The following is a 20,839-nucleotide window of genomic DNA, read 5'->3' as shown; positions in this document are numbered from 1 at the left end:
AGGGATAAGAAGTCAATGAAGCAGAAGGCTGATGCAAAGATGAAGTTGGCCTTGGCAGGATTGTTTCTCAGCTTTTAACCGCGGGACCTACTGGGGAAGGAAAGGAAAGAAAAAGGAAATAACAGCAGAGAGACTCTGTCAAAACCAGAACTTACTAATAAGATTACTTTTGTCTTCTCTTGCATCACTTGCTGTTCAGAGGAAAAACCCATGCATAAAGATTTATGATACAAATAGGATACTTCCTTTCTTTTTTTCTGCTAGCCTCGATCTTTTCACCTGTGCTCTACGCTGTCTCTAATCTGTTCATATCCCATTTCTGTGCTCCCCTCTTCACTGTGTGTTCTGTAAGGCCTCTTCTGCTGTAACTCCATCCCTCCCCACTCTCCCTTACTTTACCTTTTGTCTCCTCTTCCATATCTATGTCTTAAAGCACCGTTGCCTCTGTAGGCACCTGTCCTATTTTGACAATTGAAACAGCACAAACAGGGAACAGGGAGGAGACTGCTTCCAGTAAGGGCACAGAGAAAGGAAAATTAACGTTTAAAATCTAACATTTCAAACTATGATTCATGATTCTGTGGAAGACCTCATTACTTTCTACAACTCCCCGAGAGTAGATTGTAGCACAAGGTGAGGATTGGCATCTTTTCTCAGGTAACAGTGACAGGATGAGAGTTAATGGGTTCAGTTGTGCCAGGAGAGGTTCAGGTTGGACACTGGGAAAATATCCAAAATATATTCAGGTTGGATATTGGGAAAATATACAAAATATATTTAAAATATCCTAAAATAAGTTTGTTCTCAGAAAGAGTGGTGAGCTGTTGGCACAGGCTGCCCAAGGAGGTGGTGGAGTCACTGGAGGTGTTCAAGAAGAGTGTAGATGTGGCACTGAGGAGACATGATCAGTGGGCATGGCAGTGATGGACTGATGGCTGGGCTACATGATCTTAGTGGTCTTTTCCAATCATCATGATTCTCTGATTCCTTTCACAAGGCCTTCCTGATTCCCTGTCTTCATCTGCCAGTATGCAGTTATGGGAGCTGGTTGTAAAGACTGTAGGAATGAAGCTATTTGGAAGCAGTGAGAATTGCATAATGGATGCTTCTGCCTTTCTGAACCTAGGCATGGGTACCAACGCTTCCCATGGTCTCTTGTAGGACTGCTGGCTCTGTGGGAAGCCACTGGGTGCTCTGTGCACCAGACCACACTGCACAGGTTAGAAGTTCACACCTTGCACTCAGGGATGTTGCTGCTTTGGTGGCTGATGAGACATCAAGGCAGAATGTAACAGATGAAACAATTTGTGTACATCCCCTTTACTATTGTACCAAGACATTACATTGTACCACGTTGTACCAAGATGTTTTAACAGGAGAGAGATAAGTTCTCAGGGTACTGATTTTGGACTTTGCTCTGCTGCAGGCATAGGCATGACTTTGTGTTTGTCAGGAGGAACGCACTGAAGAGGCTTTCAAAGCCACTGGTATGTTTTGGCTTTGGTGTATTCTCCTTTCAAATTTTGTGTGTTTGCTTTTAAGTTTGTTTACTTCAGTGAGTAATGGAAAACCTATAACCATTCCCACTCTTTGAATAATGGTATAAAGAAAGTGCAACTTTCGTGGGGAAACAGAACTTTCGATAAGCAGACCTGTTTGGTCGTGACCTTGTTAAACATATTTGTTGAGGATATATACAGCTCTAAATAATTAAAGGTTGACTGCAGTATATGTATCAAATTGACTTTTTAGAATGAAACTACAAAGGCACTTAAGTGACAGTTACCAACCTTGTAAAAAGGTTTTTCTATAGGTCTCTGTGAATATAAAATATTCATGGTTAATAGCCTTGAAAGGTGCGTGCAGGGAGAGATCAAAAGTGTGTGTGTTAGAGTGGGGGGGGAAAAGAGGCTTTTACTTGATGTTAATCTCTCAAATAATTTTAATCTTATGATATTTGTGAGGCATAGAAACTTATGAAGCGGAGCTGGGTGTGGTGATATGCTATGAGGAGAGGAAGGGCTGTCCATGGCCTGTGCTCCACCTGTCCCATGAGGGCAGTGGGGAAATATGCAGAAGGTGTAGGGATCCAGATCTGGAGACGATCTTCTCTCATTTTAGCTAAAGATTCCTCGCTTATTAAGAATAACAAGAAAAGTTCAGTTTGCATTGTCTTTGTGACTTCACGTGATTCATTTTGTTTTCATATTAAATGAAAGTCTTCATGTTGTATCTTTTAATTTTTCTTTTTTTCCTGTAAAGGAGTAAGTTACAACCAAAGTAAGGGGGGAAAAACCCACAACCCACAGTCCTCCGTCTGTGGATATGCATTCTAACTGTCTTAAGCTGAAAGCAATATCAAATGCTCTGTAGCTTTTAATGACACAGATTTTGTTGTCTGTGGTGCTTTTTTAACTGAAAGTTGTTCTTGAACCCTATTTGTCTATCTCTCTTTCCAAATAGTTTTTCTAAGCCAGAGACTGTGCTATTAAATTATAAATATTGAAAGAGTGGAAGCCTGTGTGGATGTGTTCAGTTGCTGCTGTTTTAGCATGTCTGTCTATCCTAGAAAATATACTGGACAAGCAGCTTTAAATAAAACAGTTTCTCCTGCATCTGGAGGGAACAGACAGACCCTTGCTTAATTAAAACTTTAATAATTATCTGCTTGAGAATCCCTAGTAGCAGCAGAACTGGTGAAGACCAGAGGCAGCAAAGGACAACAGAGGCTCTGCCTGCTTCTACAAATTAAAGGTTAGGTGAATTAACCACCTTCTGCTTCAGTGGTTGGCAGATCTCAGATGCTTCAGCACAAAACCAGGTGTGCATGCTACAGGTCATACCTCTGCAACATTCATTGCGAAGGACAATCTGGAGCTTTGATTTCAGTTTCAATCTTGAATTCTCTGTGATGGGAAAGAGCTGTGATCTTTGTTTCTGTTTTTGGTCTTTGCTTTTTGATTTTATCTGGAAAGGGGTTTTCTAATAGAAGAACACTGATAGAAAGTCCTCTCTGAGTAATTTTGTAGATAAAGCAGAAAGTTCTAGTAGGATCATTGAGATGGAGAAACTTTCAAGTAAGAGGCTGAGCAACAGGTCATGTCAGCTTCCTGGGTTCCTTTCCATTTGTGAAGAAGGTGCATGGAAAGGAGAATGTTAATGCTTTTTTACTCAATTTGTTTAAAGCTAGTAAACATGAACTCAGCACACATAGCACCAGTGAACTTACTCCACACTTTTCTTTTGCATGACCATAGATTTAATAATGTTCAGAAAGGCTATCATCCCAGGAAAAAGACCTTTTTTTTCTCTCCAGATTTGAAAAATTGAAGGAAAAAAAGAGTTGTTAAAAGCTTTGTGTATCTTGCTTTGTCTTTCTCTCTTCTACTCCTTTTCAATCAAACTGTGCTGGAAAACATTCACAAGGATTCTTATGACACTAGAGAATATATCCCAGCTTGAGAATAATGGCTTTGAATTATAGCAATTTACGTCTTTATTGGTCTGTAAGAAGTATTTAATTATTTAATATGAAAATGGTTTCTTACCGTTATCTGAGGAGCTCCTCTTTATTCCTACAACAAGAGTTCCATTATTTTGTTCTGGCTGTGCATGCAATTTTTAGAGACAAGGTAAAGTTACAAGAAATAAAACAAAATCTGAATACAATTTTCTTGCTTTCAGTAAGAGGAGTTTTTTCCAAAATGCTAAAATATCCTGTTTCCAAATAATAACTACATTAAATTGTTTAGGATTTTTGAAATTGCAAGCAATTTTCTTTTAGGTAGTAATTAAAAAAAAACAAGTATATTACCTCAGATTAGCTGGATTTTGAGATTTTTCTTTTTAATCAGTCTTATTATATGTCATTCTACCAATATGTTTTGTGAGTTTAATTTGGTATGGATTTTGTCTTTAGTCTTAGGGGGCTTTTGTGTTTGTTTTTGGTGAAAGCAAAGCACACAATTCAATTGTGCACAAAAACGGTTCCCAACCTTCTGGTGGGGAGTTCTCCCGTTCTATAAATATTAATGATCAGAAATTATATATGTGTGTGTATGTAAAAAATGCCATATGTGTGGTATTTTTACACTTAGAGTCAAGTTTTGAACAGCATAAATAGGTGATGAAAACATGACAAAGTGTATATGACAACGGTTTCATCCAGACTGGTGCAGCCCTTGTGAATTGCACTGACTATAAAACAAATGGAAACTGTTTTCTTCCAACATTATTAAAATAAAATCCATCAATTAGAATCAGCAGACTCATTATTTCTACAAGTTAGCTTGAAAACATGCAGTCTTTGTGGCAGAGATTTTTGAGGTCAAAATCTCCAATAAAAACAAGAAGAGTGTTATGAAATTACTATTTCGTGCCTTGCACTGGCGAATTCCTCAGCAGGGCATGGTTACTCATATTGACAGTGATTAAAATAGAAACATTCTATACCTATTACTTGCCTCTACAGTGCTTCATTAACTTCTAATCTTATTTATTGTATGCTGTATGACTTCATGGTGTTTTCCCTTATTTCAATACTGTACTAACAGTATTTCCATTTTCTGAGAATTGGATCTGAGGGTACTTGGCTTACCCTATTTTAACATAGGACAAATCTTGGTGCCAGCCCTGGAGAACTGGTCATACCACCTTGTTCAAATACACCCTCATAATTTGGTGAGATTATTTCAGTCTTATTTGTGACCTTTCCCATACATTTTACTAGAACACAGTAAGTGTTCTAGTAAGTGTAGCTAGTAAGTAAGTAAGGTAGTAAGGGAGAGTCTGGATTCTCTGAAGTATGGCATATTCTAGAAGAAATAGGAAGAAGTCTTTCAGTTTTCTAACATCTGCCCCTGACAATGTTCATTGTCTGTTCTTGGTAGCAAATTGCATGTATAGCTTTCATCCATGCTCTGTGCACATTCCTTTTGTAAATTCCATATGGTAAAACGTTATCTAATCTAACAATTTGGAAATCTTTGATTGTCAAATGTTAAATTGCATAGAACTGATAGCGCTCAGCAGTCCTGGTGCAGCTGGTGGGACTTGGTGCCACAGGAGTGCTTGCTATGCCAACAGGCAGATAGAAGTTCCCATCTCCCCTGAAGAACCCATTTTTTTCGCAGCATGTGTTCAACTCCATCTGAATAGTCCCATTGCAAAGCAGGGAAAGGTTTACAGCTGCAGGTGTGTTTGTGTTTTTGTTTGTTTGTTGTTGGTGGCAGATTATCAATAGAAAGCTTTATAAGGGATATGCACATATCCGTGGCATTTAGTCATATCTATGTACTGCGCTACTTTCTGTTGCTGTAGTTATCCCCTGAAATTGCTTTTACTTGGGTTGTCCTGAGTTTTCATTTCAGTGCAGACCTGTGCCCATTTTGCTTATGAGTGTCCCAGAGAATATTTTCAATTAGGCACACCAGTAGAGCCTGCAGGCACAGAGGGGCATGTGCAGGAGCTCGAACACTTCTCTGCTATATTTCAGGGTGAATCACCAGCATGTGCAGCCACTTGGATTGCATAGCAGTTTGTTCAAAAGGATGTAATGCCATTTCTTCCTATTTTACTACTTGTCCTGAGAAAAGTAGGTGCTTACTTTTTTAAAAATGAAAACTCAATTTATAAAAATGTTCTCTTTATATCCACTTTATAAGCATTGAGAAGACCTGGTTTCCAGGGAGCAATTTGCATTCCTGACTTAAGTATTCAAGTAAAATCAATTTGCATCCACTCAAGCTTATGTCTGACACAGAACTGTTGAAATAGTTTATCATGCTACATGTGAATGACATCTATGAAGTCATTAATCCCATTTCAATAAGAAACATGGGAAAGAACTTCAAAGTTGCTAACTGTTGTCAGTATGCAAAAGCTGAATGTAAAGAAAAGGAAATACTCTCTGTAGAGTCTATCTTGTTGCCCTTTTATTTTCATTCTGTCCTTGGTTTAAAACAGTGTTTTTCTGATGCTTCAGTATCAGATAAATATGATACACTGATACCTGAGCCTGTAACAATCTTTTCAAAGGAGTTTTCCTTTCTGCTGGTTTTATCTAATTCTGGTATATTTGGACTTCATTTCTATATAGGGTTCAGAAGGAAGGACCTTGGTGTGCAGACCTCAGATTTCCTTCAGAGCTTGCAACACTAGGTCTAACTACAGCATAAGGCTAGCTAAGGTAGTGGTTCTCTGTGCTTTGCATTCAATGCTCAGAAAGAGAATTGGCCGTCTGAATAGATGATCATAATTTTACAAGTGAAAAAAACGAAGCATAGCTCTGTTTGCCACGGTTGCTAGAGAACTATTTCTGCTTCCACAAATACCGCTTCATGTGTAACCATATGTTGTATGTATTTGTAATCGTCAGTGCTAACGCTAGACACAAACCAGAACCAGATGAGTGTCAATGTCATGGCTGCATTCAATAGCACTGCATCATGCATCTTGCAAGATCTTGGTTTCAGATTTGCACCACAGCCTTGAGTTCGTGAACTTTTTCTCTGATACTTATTTATTTATTTGAAGGAAAAGATGATTAAGAGCAAATTGTAAGTGCTTTGTGCAGCTAAACAAAAATCTGTATTATATCTGTGGCTGAGTGCCTATAATAAAGGCTGGCTGATGGGTCTGTGCTTGCAATTGCTCTTACTGTAAACTTGCTTCACAGAAGCAAAAGAGCATGTTAGACTTTTTTATGATACTGTTTTGTCTGAATAAATTAAATTAGTGTAGCAGAAGCACATTTACCACTTCAGCTGCAGCTCTACTTACACCTTTGCTGATTATGAAAAATCACCTTTCCCTAGCACTTTTGCTGTCGTAGAATGATCAGAAAATAAGTATGTCTTTCCTTCTTCCATGCCTGCCCAATACAATTGGGTTTTCTGATTTGATTTTTGTGCTTTTTGAAAATATTATTTTGATTTCCTAGACATCTTTGCTTGCCCAATAAGATGAGGGGTACGTTCATTCTATGTTAAGTGCACAGAATCCTTCCTTTTTATGAATATTTTTCATCTCCCTTTGATAGTGTAGAGATGTTAGGGAAATATGGGACTTCGTGATTTCTGCTAACCTTAAGCCTCTAAATGTTACCCATAAATTCAAAACATTGCCTGATTTATTGCTGCTCACGTGAGATGATATGCATCAGCCTTTGTCTAATTCTTACCCCTAAAAAGTGATAAAGCTGGGGCAGCTGCACTCATAAGTTTAGTGTCTGAAGGTAGAGGTTGTTCCTCCAGGGAGACAGGGTAAAATAGCTGAAGTGCTGAAAATTCTGTGCAATGTTTCTTCCTGCTCCTTATTTACCCTGTTGGTTTTGCTGATCCATGTTCCCATTCTTTGCTTTTTCCATCCAAGTTGAGCATTGGCATGTGCTCAGAGTTAGAGTCAGCATAATCTTGCTCTGTGTTAGGTATGCAGTCATAAAGGCAGCTTTGATAACCCTGCAGTGGAAAGGTACTCACTCCTCCTTTGAACTGTGGGTTCTTGGCCATCTCCTACAGACTTGAGTTTTTTAAATACGTGGATGTACTTCAATGCAAGTTACTCTGTGTTCACAAAGAAGGAAAATGAAGTTCAGCTAGCCTGGCTGGTTTGGCAAAAATCCTCAGAAAACCTGTGTGATTTGCCCTGTGTGGTCTGTTCTTTCAGGCTAAACACAGGGAACCTGTGTGCAGAACATTCACAAGTGGAAATATGGCGCTTCTAAGCTGGCAACATCTGGCTACCAGAATGCTCCAGTGAGTCAGTCAGTGATCAGCTCAGTATTAAAGTAAAGGAAAGCTGAGAATACTCTATGAATAATTCGTGGTATGGAGTTTAACAGTAGTGTTTTGCTAGGAAAAAATAAATGAGGCTATGTCTTGAGAGATGAAAATAAGTGTGTCCTCATTAAGGTAGTCTAAAAAAACTGACTGAGCTGCTAGAGTGTATCTGCCTATAGTCATGTTTCCTGGTGCTACAGTGAAATTCTTGCTGATACACATGAAAGGAGTCAGCACTTGAGTGTTGCTGATGTCTCCCTAGCAGCTGAGGTTAATGCTGTATGTTGGCATTGCTGACGTATCTCCTGGGTGACCAGGAACACCAGAGCAGATGCACATGGGAGTATAAGTAGTGCATAGCATCAAATCAAAAGTCCATCTAGATTCTTATTCTGTGCACAGTAGCAGCTGATGATGTTGACTTAAAGAAGAAAATAAAAACGGTAAATGTGTGGATAATTCTTCCTAACATCAGCAGCCTAGGGATTTCCTAAATTGGACTGTGTATCTGTATCATCTTACTAAATAGCTTCAAGCAAACCCACCCCCATGAATGATTCACTGGCGGAAAATCATAGATTGTAAATGTTTTTGACTTGAATTTGTTTCTAAGATTGTTTAGAGGGCTTTATGGTTGTTTTTTATTCTTTTTAGTCACAATTCCTGCAGTAAACACTTAAGTAGGAACGTTTTTATTTTGATAAATATTTTATTTGCTACGTGGGCAAATCTAAAATGATTCCTCTTAGTTTGTTATTTTTTGTTGTCAAAGAAAGTGCATACTTTTTCTGGACATTTGACATTAAGCCACGTCTGACTGGGCTGGAAAGCACCCTGTAAATCCCAGTTCAGGGATTTGACTTGAGGTCCCTGGTCAGACTGTTTGTTCTGAGCATGTCATCGATTGCAATTTGGAAAGCTAAGAGGTAGTCAGACTAAGAGGCAAGGAATGGGATGCTTAAGACCAACAGCCCACATAGGGTGACTGAGGTTGTTTGGATGGACAGAGCTGTAATGTAAGACATTTCTGAGTAATCCAAAGCCTCAAGCATGTTTCAGTTTATAAAAGGCTCTTGTAAAAGTGAGCAACAGTTAAGGCACAGCTAGAGGAGTGTACATCTAAACAGTTGTGTTTAAATTTTCCTTTTAAACGAGAACAGCAAGTCACGTGCTAGGCATATCTGGGCCCAAGGCTTTTGTTTTTTTTCTCTGGTGTTTGCAGAACAACCAGCATGTGGTTAGCACTACAGAAATAAGGAACATTTTATGAAATCAAATATTGTTTACTCCAGAATCTGATTGCTTCCCAATGGGAAATACTGTCACCATCTGAAGCTTTCCCTATATCTTTGTGGTGTAAATGGTGTAAATCTGGATAAGTGGAGATGGCTCTGGCACAATGTGGCTGGGCATGTTCCCATTGGGTGTTGAAGTCATGGAGGGGCTAGCCCTAGAAGTCATTTCCATCTGGTCTCCCCATTGGATGATGAGTTGGAAAGCATATGCTTTTGTGTAGTGCATGATCTTTCTGGTTCCTGTGGAAAAAATAATCAGGTTTAATAAATACTGTACTGTTGCACTAGACCAATAGATGTTATCAATTGTTTCTCAAAGGGTGGATTTTTATATGAATACTGCAACTTGAATACTGAACTCTGTTTCTATTTACAAAGTTTAAAATAAAGCTCAGAAGTATTGCAGTTTGAGTGTTTGCATTTGTGTATACACAGAGATTCCTTCAGGCTTCTTATTAGAAAAGGTCTTTATGTGCTTCTGCCAAGCACTCCAAATCAAGTGGCTAGGCTTCTGGAATGGCTCAGTGAAGGTCTCTCAAATGCTTAGATGAAAATATTTCTATTAGAACTGCTGAAGGCTTTGAACACCTCTCGTGAAGTCCCTGTGTTCTGAGCTCTCTTCATTTTCCTACATGTTGCTAATGCCATGGGTAGATTTTCTTGCTGTGCTGGCCATGCTGAATTCACAGAGAAGTGATGCTGTATCCTCTTAGTAGTCACAGCCATTTTACAACTACGTTCCAGTTATTAATGTGGAGACCACAACTCACTGTTTTTGATGGTGTGTACTGATACCAGTAAACAGAACAGTGTATTAATTAACTTGGAAAGCAGCAGGGGAAGAAATCCAAATGGACTAGCCAGCCATCCCTGCAGCTGTATATAAACAACGCTTAAAAGATGAGGGAGGCAAATGCAATGCCTTTGTTTATGGTCAAATTAAGCATGGGATAAATTCCAACTGGTTATGCAAGCAGCTTGGCAGGAAGGGTGTTTCGCTTCACAGTGAACCAGGGTACATACACTTGTGAGAAAGGTATGTGCTTTCCCTTGCCTTGTCCAAGCCCTAAGGAGCCTTGGGGTACTTATGGCAAGTACAAGGAAGTACACAAGACCGGTTTCCCCCAGTGTGGCTTTGTATTTTAATGAGTTTTGGTTTTTCATAAGCTCATATTTTCAAGTATCCTGAATGTTATTTATCACTGAAGCAAGTACTCAAGGTTTCTCCTGGTGCAATGCAGGCCAGAGCTCATCTTGTTGACAGGAAATATCAGTGCTTGGTTACAAGTGGTGCCATACAGCGAGCAGAGGAAATGACCAACCCCACCTGCTGTCTCCACAGGTTTTTACATGGCCCCAGGGCACTTCCTCTGGAAAAAGAGGTTGTTGCAGCAGGCATAGGCATAGCCCTGAGGAGGGTCAGGGGGTGGGAGGAGGGACTAGAGTGGTCAGTGTAATAGGACAGATTTAGGAGTGTGATCATTGGCCAGTAAGCCTATGCAGCAGCATATGGACACAGCAGCAAAACACCAGAGACTAGAAAGAGGGTGCCTTCTTCCTCATCTCCATTGGGAGGTCACGAATAGCTCAGTATTAGCAGAGAGAAGAAAACAATCCTAGCTAAGGAACTTCCTGTTGTATAGTGTTTGGGATACATTATGTTTTGCTGTGAATAGTTTTGCAAGTGATGTTCTTTTCCAACAATTGTGTAATTTATAATGGAGAAACCAAGTAGTTATTTTTAATTAAAAAAAAAAAAAAGGCCCAGAAGCTTGTACAAATGTAGTGGGTGCTGTCAAGAAAGCATCCTCATGAGAATTTTGGCTCTCACACTGTAAGACCTGAGCCCAACCTTATCTGCAGCGCAGGCCAGTCCATCTGGTCCTGGTGGTGGCAGCAGTGTCATGTGTTTCCCCTTTCCTGGCCAGGCTGTTGCTTCTTGTTGTCAGCAGCAGACAATGGGGCCAAAGATGGCAGTGATACCATGCTGATGTAAGTGGTAGTGCTGATGGGGGGAATATTCTTTCCTTATGTTGCTAAAAGAATGATTGATCACAGCCATACTATAGGGGTTATATTGCTGTGCATTTTCTGATTTCTTGCTTATCTACCAAGTATGGAGGAAGACGGAGAAGAGTTGGGTTTGCAAAACTGAGAATTTCCCTGCTAGATGCAGAGGCCTTTTGGATAATACACAGTTGAAGTATCCAGCCTCCTTGCTTGTTCCTTGCCCAGCTATGGCACAGAGGATAAGATCAGGTCATGCTGTGGTATTTGGCTGCTTATGAGTTATTTACAACCTGAAGAATTTGTCTGAGGATGTGAGACACACTTGACCACTCTAGCAAACCAGTACTCTGGCCAAATTCCTTCTTCTGGCAAGCAATTTATTAAGGACATAGACTGTTCAGAAAAGCTAAATAGATTTTATTAGCAGCAGTGCTTCCATTGGAAACAATGGAGAAATAACAGCATAAGTTTAGATTTTGTAGCAGGCTTTTAGCCTTGTTTCTCCTGTCATCAAAGTATTACAGATTCATCTACTTTTAAACCATATGTATTAAGAAAATGCATTTATATATCAACTTTTGTAGATGAATTTGTTTCTCAGTGGGAAGGCCTACAAACTTCTCCAAATTAGAGTGGGACCTAACGAATCATTTGAGCAGTTCCATCCATGTAATTAGCCATGCTCAAACTTGCTTGAGCTGGAGCCATTCCCAGGACAATGTTCTCATTTATGCCAAGAAAATGTTCTCTGAATTTGGGCAGACCCTCACTGAACTTGAGCAAAGGTCAGTTGTCTGAACATGGGGAACTTGAACAGAGGATTCCTGAAAAATGTGTGTGTGTGGGGGGGGTGGGGAGGGGGGGGAAGCAAAAAAAAAAAAAAAAAAAAAAAAAAGGCAAGACCTGAATGAAATTATGCAGTTAATTTTTGTTTGGTGTATTTAAAAATTAAGCTGACAGGTGTCCCATGTTTTCTGATAGCAACTGCCTGTACCATTACTGTAAAGCACCCTCTTGAAGCAGACTACTGTATCACCACGTTGACTTATTTTGGTAATATTTGAAAAAGTGTTTCCGGTGATGATTCCCTTGTACGTATCTCCCTCCAGACAGACGTATTGTTTTGGAAGCACTGTATAAATAAAGGTGTACAATGTCTAGTTCATGGGAGCTAGTGGGGGGGAGGCCAGGATGAGAACAGAGTTCTCCCGGTACCCAGACTGCTGCCTCTGGCAGACAAAGTTTCCTCTCAGTCTGCTTTCAGCTCTGATTTGAAGAATAATTGTCATCACTGGTCCCTTCCCTAGTATGGCTAAGGTCTTAGTGCAATACATAATTGTATAATTTTCCTAGGTTTCCTCCATGCTATTCAATTCCATTTTCCATTACTAAGTCAGGACTAGACTGAGTGTTTACTTTCAGAAATATGGCCCCAGAGAAACAATTATGGATTTCCTCTTCTTGGCCATCTGTCTTTCTGATAAGTTGTTATGCCATGGACTCAGTTTATTTTTAGTTAATTCTGAACTGCAGCATGTGGCTTTGTTGTCCTTACACTTTTTGCCTGTTTCACAATAATTTACTCAGACGTTTCCGCTTAGTCAAGTTCCTTACACTCAATGTCTATCTGAAGGAGCTTGCCTTCCATTCCACTTGTGTCACAATTAAGAATGTGTAGCATGTGAGCGTAGAAATTACAGTCTTCTGTAGGATGTGGTTATTTATTTGCTTGTTTTTTAGTTAGTTTCATCTCGTCACTTAAAATTCTTAGGGTCATGATGGGGAGACCATAGTCACTTGTTTTAGAAGACGTTATATGTAAAGATTTAAAAAATCCCCAAGAAATAAATGCAAATTTTTTTTGTACTTTTTGGAATATTATTAGTTAACTGCTCTGTTCCTGACTTTAATACTTGGAAGAAGTAGAATAATCAGTCTTCTACTAATACCGGATTGTGTAAAAACCTCAGATGCTGAGCATTTTGAGATATTCTCATTTTTAGAAAGAGAAGCAGCCGTAGCTCCATTAACCTTCAAAGTTGTGTTATTTACTAATACTCCACTTTGAAAGTGAATGGGTAACAGCCTCAGGTCTTCCATCTTGCTTCTGGTGGTCAAATAAGCACACGTGATTTTTCTCTAATCTGAGAGATCTGGTCCATCCATGGGCGAAGTTGTGTCAATGTCTGATGCCTATAAGAATTGTTGATGTTCAACTTGATATCTAGTTTTATCAAAGCGTGTTTCAAACAGCAGGCTATGTGCTAGGAATCTGCACCATTCATTGAGCTGACCACCTTCTATGTGAAAAACAATCTCTTTGTTTGAAACTTGTTTCCTGCTAGATTCACTTTTTGCCATTAATTTTTGTGTTGGAGGAAATGGTCACCACCTCATCCCTGCCAATTCTCTCAATGTTGGTCCTAATTTTATAGATCTCTATCAAATGTAAGTTGTGAGATTTTCTTTAATTTTCTTTATTCTCTGCTGTTGCCCCTTGCTGAATTTTTCCCAGTTTCAGCATATTGTATTCAGATAAGCAAACAAGATGAAGGAACATAGAAAATGTACTGCATATAGTTTAGAGGCAAAATAAAAAGGGAAAGGGGGGAAAAAAAAAACCAAACCAAAAGGTTAGAGATTGAATGGATAGAAGATTATGAATTCAACTCTAATGAATAGAGAGTGAATACTTAGGTACCATGTCTTTTGAAGTGAAACACAAGAAAGTGAAAATATTTATTGCTGACGCATAGAATCATAGAACTTTTCAGGTTGGATATACCTAAGTGAGACAGAATAGCACTCGTGTAGAAAATTCACAAAGCAATGCCCAAGCGTGGTAACAGGAAATACAAAACCAGCAATTCTTTTCAAGGTTCTCTACCATGGTTTGCATCACTTTTAAAAATCCAGAGCATGAAGGGCAATAAGCATTTATATGTCAGCTAAGCAGCAGTTCTCATACCCCTGTGCAAAGAACTTCCCCTCGTTGACTTTAGGAGTGCAGGTTCCCACAGCAAAGGAGGAAAATACTAGAAGAACTTGAGGAATGGATGCATTCTTTTAATGTGCTGATTCTAAAAGAGAAAATCTAGTCATCGTTCTGCAAATGGAAGTATTGGCAGAAGTCATGGCAGTTCTAGGGATGAGGATTTTCAAACTCCTGTGAGTTCTTTAAAGCATGACAACTTCAGTGGCTAGATGAAGTTGCTTTGCTCTTTTCCCAGGCCTGTACTTAGTCATCACTGTACTGGTCATTTTCTGGGCCATATATGAGACAAAGGCTCTAATTAAATTTACTGTTAGTGGTCTAAATCAAGAAGAACTTTTCTGGAGCCAGTATTATATTAGGTGGAGTCATTTAAAATGTGTGTGAAACAGAGAAGTTAGATTATCTTTTGGACGTCAGCTGAAAATATTGCTCAATGTAGTCAAATTGATATATTATGGCGGTTCTTTTTTTTTTTTAAGTAATGGAAATGGAATTCTAATGTCTTTGCTTCCAAACATTCTCAGTAGTTTGTCTGAAAATATGCTGAAGGTCTTAAAAATGTGTATGAATTTATTTACAAGTTGCAGAAAGAGACAGAAGTATGACGGTTGTATAACATGATAGATATTTACAAATATTTAATGGCAATTCTTAAAAGGTTTCAAAAGTGAAAAGATCTTTTGTTATTGAACTTGAATTTCTATATAAATAGACCACATATTTTCAAACAATCCTCTCTCTCCACTTAGATTTCATGAATCTTTTCTGTTACCGAGTACCACACAATGAGAAGGAATATATATTTTTTTTAAATCTGCACTATGTGGTAAGTCATATCTAGGACAAGAAATGAGATATATTTTTGTTTCAATGTCTATTTTAAGTTTATGATTCATCCCTAAGCAACTAATGTGACTGTATCTTTTGTGACTTAAGAAAAAGCAAGCAGTAACAGGGTGGTGGATGGGGGTGCCTACTTTTGAATTTCTCATATACTAATGGACAAATGTAACATAAATCATTTTGGTTTTGTAGCCTATTAAGAAACAGATTCATCATTCACTGTAATTGTGATATGATATAATGATTAATTCATAGTAGATAAAGTGGCATTCCAGTAGAGAGCTCTAATTCTATCTCAGGGCTATAAAGTTACATTAAACAGTATTCATTACTGATGGAAAATGAAGGAATATACTGCAGTTCTGATTATAGCAGAGCTACTTATTACCAAAACAATATGGGAGAAATATCACTTTAGGCTGTTGCTCAATATTTATAGTATTATTCATAATGAAAGCTATCCATAGCTTTTCTCCTGTCTAAACTTCACAGCAGTCCAAGGAAACCTATGCTGTTCCAGTATCAAATAGTCTGAAGAATGGAAGTTGCCTGTCGTGTGTACACTGACATAATTTAAGGAGCATAGGAGAGAAAAGGGAGGGAAAAATCAGTATAAAATAAAAACAGTTCTTAGGTATTGTATCACTTGATAGGTCAAGCACAAAAAGAACAAGATGATTCTCATAGCTGGACGTGTAAGCAGTAGAGGCTTAGAGACTGTGGTACCATCTAAGCAGATGAGGTTTTTGTTACTGATTTCATATGGAGTAGAACACATCTTAATATGTATCAGTGTCTTAAATGCAAGTTAAATGTTTTTTAATTTAATTTAAAGTTAATGTTTACATGGACTGGCATTTTGTAAAAAAGACTATTTAATAAGTCAGAAGGATTACTCAGTTCTTATTAGAATAAAATTCTAGTATTTGGAGTAGTTTTCATTCAGAAACTTATTTTAGTTCCTTGAGAGGAAGTAATCAAACAAACAAACAAAAAAAAACAATCAACAAAAACCATGATGCTGTCTTCTGACAGCCTGGCAGATTGCACTGAACAAATTAAAATCTGTATTTTGGGACATAGACCAAACAACAACAAAAGGTTTCTATACTGGTCCCAAGCAGGCAAAGCACAGTGTATAAATGAGGAAGTTCATTTCTGAGGTCCAGGTCACTACTGGACAGAACTAATTAATGACGAGACTAAGGTCATATTCTTTCTCCTCTTTCTCCTCAACATTCAGTGTGTGTTGGTCAGAGCACTTACCTAAATGTGGCAGAGAGCAGCTCAGGATCCAACTCTGCTTGTGGGGACATGAACTTTCATTTCTAAGGTGACAGATGCACTCACTGAACTGAGGAATGCTATTTGCCATGCTCCCATTTTAGCATTCAGGCTCTAATAAAACATTAAGTGCATGAGAGCCAGTGAGTGTAAGTGGCTTAGCAGTTAGGGCACTCAGCAGGGAAAAGAGAAGCTGAGTCTATCACTGCTCCTCCACTCAGTGATATCCTACTTTACAAAGACATGACAAAAGCACAAATATGCAGGCACAGTTTAACAAAGCCATTGAAATTGTTATAAGTTTCCTAGTAAATACTACGTAGATTTCTAGCTGACTAATATGTATCTGAAGAAATTCAGAGATATCATGACTTCTAGTCGATTTTTTTCTACAGCAGTAAGAGATGTGGATTTGGTGCTAACTTGTGGATGCCTGCATTGAGCTGAAGTGAGATTCAGAAGCAAGAAGTAGACAGAGTGAGATACTTCTTTTTGCATGAAAACAATTACTCACTTCAGATATTTAGGGCAAAGTGACTTTTTCACCAAATTGATCAGGGAAAGAGAAACCTTAAAATGGTACTGTAGAAACTGCTTTTGTTTTTAAATCTTGCTATTGCACTACTCTTCTGTATGTGAGGTCTGCATGCAATAGGCTATTGAGATATACAGAAGGAAAATAAAAGATGCTAGGGTTTTATTTATTTCCAGTTCTTGAATGTTTTTGCAGGATTTTTACTAATCTAGCATGGTAGCATTTTCCCTAGCTTATATTTTGCTAGAGAGGAAGTACTGGAGTGTTTTAATAAGGACATAATGCTCAGTTCTATGCCAAATTTAGTCTGCTTTTTTTTTTTTTTTTTGTGTGATATAAAACAGTATTTCACCTCTTGATTTAACATTTATTTTCTTCTGAAGATTCTTTCCAGTTGAAGTGGGTGTGTTACAATGAAGGCATCTACACAGATTTGAAGGAGATGCTTCCTATATCTCAGGAGTGAGTCATAGGGCTCATTCAGAGAGAGAAGCCAGGGTAATCCCCAAGCAGTGGTTACTCTGCAGTAATTTCCAGGCTAGCTGTGTGCCTTGCTTTGAAGGGTATTGCCCCATTTACCATCCTTGGTCCCAGCCCAGTGCTGCACTCAATCCCAGCAGAAGTTTCTCAATAGAATGATATGTATTTTTTGGCAGCATCTATGATGCCTTCATGTGGTGTTCAAGTAATGAGTTGGTTTGAAGGAGAGCTTTTTAGGCTCTTAAGTCATCAGTTCTCAGCACAGCTGGTTCCTGAGGCAGCTCTTGCGCACGCAATGTGAACAAATGCAACCGCTGGGAAAAGCAGGGCTGGTTGTTGGACAGTAAAGTAAGGGTGGCTCCTGTCTGACAGGACAGAAATCAGCCACACTGGGGGAGGCATCCATAATGCCAGCACTTGAACGTGTTAAAATATCTGATGAACTAATTTTCTTGCAGGAGAGGTTATGAAAAATTTCAGTGTAATTTTTGTGTACTGTGCTTTTTGCTTCTTGATATATTTAAAAGTTGCTTCAGTCATAAAATCAGAGATGGCCTGTGTTGAAAGGGACCTTAAAGCTCATCTAATTCTAACTCCTTGCTGTGGCAGGTTGCCCCTCACCAGCTCTGAGTCCCCTCCAATCTGACTCTGGATGGCCTGAGAGATGGAACATCCACAGATCTTTGGACAGCCTGTACCAGTGCTTCACTGCCCTCTGAGTGAAGAACTTTATCATAACTTTTAATCCAAATCTCTCCTCTTTTGGTTTTACACCATTCTGTCTTGTTCTTTCCCTAGCAGACCATGTTAAAAGTCATTCTCCCTCCTGATTGTAAGCTTCTTTATTGGAAGGCTGCAATGAGGTCTCCCCGGATCCTTCTCTTCTCCAGGTTGAACAAGCTTAACTACCTCAACCTTTTTTCATAAGAGAGGTGCTCCAGCCCTTTGAGCATCTTCATTGCCCTCCTCTGGACCTGCTCCAATGGCTTGATGTCTTTCTTGTGATGGGGGTCCCAGTGAAAAGATTATACAACAAGTTTTAGAATATCAAAAACCTTTGAGTATTTACAACTACACTATCACGTTGTACTGTACAAAAATGCTCTGACTTCTGTCAAATCTTAAAGCATGTCATGATACAGTTGAAGCTATACTAAAGCATTTTGAAATAGGACAAAATATCATGGGCTTTATGCTTGCTTGTTTTGTGGGTTATTTTTTTCTCATTTAGAGTGGATTTGTTTTTCCAAAACCACTTGAAGAGGAATTCTAAATTGCAGTTGGAAGATGGAAATATCCAGGTTTCATCCAGAGTATCCTGCAAGCAGAAACGAAGCAACAAGCACAACAACCTTAAGAATGAGCTCAAACATATTCCTCTACCAAGGAATCAGAAGGGTAAGAACAATTCTTAAATGGTCAAAGCTTGAGTCTGGCTTTAGCAGACTCCAATCAAGCTGTACTTTAGAAGACTGGGACTGTTCTTAAGTGATGTGAAACCAGTAAGCAGTCAGCAGAAATTACTAGAGAAGTTGCTAAGAAGATAGTAACTTGAAAGGCTAAAAGAAATTTGTATGGTCATATAAATCATTAAAAAAGAAATACAAACAAAACCATAAGACTTTCAAACTAATTAATGGGTATTTTGACTTACCAGAAAGTAAGGGAAATAATTACTTTAAGTACATTATTTGCATTAGCTGTCATCACAGAACTATGAAGAATTTTTACCCTCAGTCTTTTCAAATGGTAGGTAATGCCAGAGATCAGAAGAGCTTGAGTATTAGCACAGGGTTGGAAATGAAAGAGGAGAAAGATTACCAAAAATAAAAACTAAAAACAAAATGCTCCAGCGCTTGATAGATGAGCTGAGTTGATGAGAAAACAGAACAGCTGCATTTAAAATCGGCTGCTGCACTGGAGGCACAGGGTATAGTAAAAGCTTACCTTTCCTTTAATTGCTAGGGAAGAACGCACAGTAAAACTTGCTTGTGTACTCAACCAGCTTTTGCAAGAATAAAATCTTTGTAAGCTAATACAAAAGCTGCAAGACAAACTTTTCATAAAAGGAGCATCTTTCTTGCCTCTAGCATGCATGGATTATTTGAGCGTGTAAAGGAATGTGTCCCAGTGCCAAACCTTGTGCTGAACATGGGCTGGCAACTTCATCATACTGCACTCTGAGCCTACTGCCTTTTCAAAACGCTGTGACAGCTCATAGGAATTCAAAGCAAAACACAAATTCCTGTTTGGTTCTTTTATCACGGCAGGTGACGAAATGGAAAGCAGGCTGTTTACAGAGTACTTCTTCAGCCCTAGTAGAAGTATATATGCTGCAGTGAAGTTCTGCGGTCATTCCATACAGGTTTGAGTTATTCTTCAGCCTAAATAAAACTGTAATGTAGCACCAGATAATGCAAAATATGGCAGCTGAAACCCTATTGTGGACAGGCTCTCTTGGGCTAAAAAAGTGATATTCTTTCTTAGTCTTTTTACGAAAGAATTTTCATAAGCAAACTGGGTACTAATGTGTATTAATGTAGATAATGCTATGTGAGAATATATTTCCAACAATTTGAACTGGTTTTATTAGTACAAACACATACAGCTAAAGCTGTACATGACTTGTATTTTCCTCCGTAACTGTTCAACAGAATATTCCCTTCTGCTTCTAAATTATTCTCACGTGTAACTATTTTGTAGAATTCAAAAACAATTTGAATTGATATTTGTGTGATTCTGATATGCAGTTGGATTTTCAAAGTGCAAGAGAAAATGACTTATTTTTGGACATCACTGTAGCATAGCAATTGCACTCTCATATTCTGATGGGTAATCTTTAATGTTATGTTGCTAGATTGGTATAAATTGGGAGTATCAAAAAAAAAAAACAACAACAACAAACATCTTTCTGTGTTTTTGTCAGATTTGCCATCAGGATTGGCATCGCAGCTTTGTGATATCCTGAGTCTGATTCATGGAAAGGTAAGTCTAGTTTTTATTTAAAACTGTTTGTGAGAGGTCACTTAGTCGCATGTCCTTTTGTCATTTCCTTAGTAGATCTGAACATACTTGGCTCATTGGTTCTGTTTTGGGGAATTATAAGGCAGGTGATGATCTTCATGTAGTTACTGCATTAGCACAGCCAAATGTTTTCTTTTCTTCCTCTTGCCGCTGGTTATCTTTATGGAACTTGCTGAACATCCTACAGTGATATCTGAAGCTCCTCCTTGAATTCTTAAAAAGTTTTCCACATGGCCTCACTAGGACAGCAGTTTTGGGGGAATAATCACAAAAAAATGCCTGTGCTGCGCTACCTGAAAATAGGGTTGTGCTAAACTGAGGAGTGAGCTAAGAGAGTGCACCAACTTCCACAAGGGTTCAGGGTAATCAGGACATTTGAGTTGAAGCTTGAGGAAGCTGCGACTTTGGCTCCGAGGTGTTCTGAGATGCTTTGACAGAAGGTTAACACATTTCTGTAGAGAAAGCCCTAGTGTTGTGTTTGTACCATGAGTGTAATGGGGATGGATACCAAAGGCTGACAAATCATGCAGATTTGTAAATTTTCACAAGTTATTGGTGTCTGTATGTCACTGGAGGTAATAATAATTAAATAGAT

At 38.6% G+C, this 20,839-nt stretch overlaps 1 long non-coding RNA gene across 4 annotated transcripts in view; it reads left to right on the top strand.

Moving 5' to 3' along the window:
- The window catches only part of LOC107053542, a 78,840-nt gene that overhangs the window by 45,802 nt on the left and 12,199 nt on the right, over nucleotides 1-20,839 (top strand). For 3 of the 4 annotated variants that reach the window (XR_005860560.2, XR_005860558.2, XR_005860559.2), the window contains exons 2-4: nucleotides 18,452-18,618; nucleotides 19,491-19,585; nucleotides 20,147-20,205. This is a non-coding gene — a long non-coding RNA (uncharacterized LOC107053542). Of the gene's footprint in view, nucleotides 1-5,481; nucleotides 5,594-18,451; nucleotides 18,619-19,490; nucleotides 19,586-20,146; nucleotides 20,206-20,839 lie in introns of those variants that run through there. The other variant, XR_005860561.1, reaches the window with a different exon arrangement.

Source organism: Gallus gallus, chromosome 5 (assembly GCF_016699485.2).
Source record: "Gallus gallus isolate bGalGal1 chromosome 5, bGalGal1.mat.broiler.GRCg7b, whole genome shotgun sequence".
Classification (NCBI taxonomy): Eukaryota; Metazoa; Chordata; class Aves; order Galliformes; family Phasianidae; genus Gallus; species Gallus gallus.
The sequence above is the reverse complement of the archived record's forward strand: the minus strand, read 5'-3'. Positions and strand labels throughout refer to the sequence as shown.